A 2,528-nucleotide genomic window follows, 5' to 3' on the forward strand; every position below is an offset into this window, starting at 1 on the left:
GTGGAGGCCATGGAATTGGTTCAAAATGGCTCTGAGCACTATGCGACTTAACTTCTGAGGTCATCAGTCCCCTAGAACTTAGAAATAATTAAACCTAATTAACCTAAGGACATCACATACATCCATGCCCGAGGCAGGATTCGAACCTGCGACCGTAGCGGTCGCTCGGCTCCAGACTGTAGCGCCCAGAACCACATGGCCACTCCGGCCGGCGCCATGGAATTGGTCCGCCTCCATAAATCAATCGGTCACCGAATCTCTTGTTGAGAAGCGTACGAACACTTCGACTGAAATATGCAGGAGCTCCATCGTGCATGAACCACATGTTGTGTTGTACTTGTAAAGGCACATGTTCTAGCAGCACAGGTAGAGTATCCCGTATGAAATCATGGCGGTGAATCGAGGAAGTACAGTACATACTGACGAAACTAAAATGAGCTCTAACATGAAAAGTAAGCGTTTCCGAACACATGTCCACATAACATTTTTTTTCTTTATTTGTGTGTGAGGAATGTTTCCTGAAAGTTTGGCCGTACCTTTTTGTAACACCCTGTATACATCAAGACTGTTGCTACTAAGGTTTCAATATGCTGCTTTCTTTCTTCTGGTTACCTGTTACAAAAAAATAACAAAACATACAACTGTCAAAAAACATTGGATGTACCGATAGTCATTCACCGAAGGGTCTAATATGACTGAGTAGGGTTTAGTAACTGAAATGCATCTGTAACTATAACCACATCTTTATACGTTGAGTGTGATGAAAAGTGACGGATAAAACATTTGAATACTCAATATAACATGCGTATACAAATGATAATACTATAATGCTAACTTACCTGGAGCAAAATTCAACACACTGATTTCACATGACATCTATCTTCTTCTCCAGCCTCGAAGACTGCCATTTTCACTGTTTCCCCGCGAGACCGCAAAACAACTGTTACATCTGTTCTCGTCACACAGCTTGGTCACAGGGCAAAAATTTTGTTGACAATGACCTGGAAGTTTATGGAAACAATGCTCACCGTCCTTAACATCACAATTTCATTTTGTTCGATTCTTGTCTTCCAGTCTGGCTCAACCAATTGCTTTCCTTGACACGATTACTGAGAAGTGGATGAATTTTTCGAGATTGTTTTCTTTTTTCTCTGGAACACGTTCAACAAATTTCTCTTCATCTATGAGATCAAATTCAGAATCACGATCTTCATACTCGACATTTTCATCAAATTCCTTGAAGTCTGGAGCAAACGCTGACCATTTTTCTACTTGGTTCTGAGCCCAAGCAGAGACCAACAACACTTGATATCGAGGCAATGACTGGACGCACTGAATGCCACACAACATCTAGTAGCAATTCTCCCTTAGTATCACGAAGTATTTTCACAAGATTTCCTACGCTTATCTCGCATACACATACAATGCTTGTTGACGTCAGAACCAGCGCAGATGTACACCCCAACGCCACAGAAACTACATTTTTTTCTACATGGTTTTGTTGACCAGATCCTGTAATTTCTGAATGAGTGCTGATTCGCCATCTATCCCGCATTCAAAAACTTCCTTGGTGTCCATGATCTCTGATGACACGATCGGCAGTGATCACCAGGAAACAATCTCTACGTCAAGTAAATTCAGTACTTTTAACAGCAGTCTCAATGGCTGTACCCTGAGCGACCTTCAATGAAGGTTTAAGTTCCAGTCCTGGTGTTGAAAGAACCAGAACCTTTCCACGTGCATTGTCAGTACACACATGTTGACCACGACGGTCAAAAGATGCCACCATATTTATGTGAGAATCTCCGATGAGAGCCATCTGTAGTATCAAGTACTGCTGCACGTCTCATGAGGCACACAAAGAACACTTTTTCATTACGTGGACTGAATTGCACCTTGAGGAATAGTGACAGAAAACGGTACTTCTGGTCACATTCTCCTGAGAGAACATCCCAGGTGCAAGCATCATTGTCTGCTGAAGCGTTAAGCAGCTTATGTCCATTCCGTGACGAACTTAAGGAACAAACTGGACAGACATGGACACTTTTTACTTTCACTATTCCACGAGTCAAAAAGTCCCATATTACCATACGGCCGTCGTTACGTCCTACGGCTAACAATGTCTCTCGTTTGTTGGAGCCTCAAGTGTTGGCCAGCGATATACATACAATTCACCGCCGAACTCCGGACAGTTTTGTCCGAAAGATTATTGTAATTCTAGATTCATTGTCACTCATTTATAAAGTCGACACTTTTTCTTTAAAAGCTCTCGGTTAGTAAACAATATACTGCCTGAACCTCGCCACAGCGCAGCCAGCCGCAAGCGGAGCAGCTGTGCGTGATGTCCTGAGAGGACGGGCGGTTGTATTTGCCGGCTGGATTCTGCCAAGCTTAGTGGAGTACGTAGTGTCGCAGTGCTAGCTTCGCTCAGTTCCACGAATGGATTGCACGTTCAGCAAAGCAGCTGCCGTTTACTTCCCACTGACGGGACCGTTCCGGAGATAACTTATGAAACTAGTTATAGGTCC

The 2,528-nt window shown here is 43.3% G+C and overlaps 1 pseudogene; it reads right to left on the reverse strand.

The window, feature by feature from the left end:
* Positions 1-1,080: 1,080 nt before the first annotated feature.
* Positions 1,081-2,227, reverse strand: LOC126188399 (retinoblastoma-binding protein 5 homolog; annotated as a pseudogene).
* Between the last annotated feature and the right edge of the window lie 301 nt (positions 2,228-2,528).

The sequence above is a fragment of the Schistocerca cancellata genome, chromosome 5, assembly GCF_023864275.1.
Source record: "Schistocerca cancellata isolate TAMUIC-IGC-003103 chromosome 5, iqSchCanc2.1, whole genome shotgun sequence".
NCBI classification, from domain to species: domain Eukaryota; kingdom Metazoa; phylum Arthropoda; class Insecta; order Orthoptera; family Acrididae; genus Schistocerca; species Schistocerca cancellata.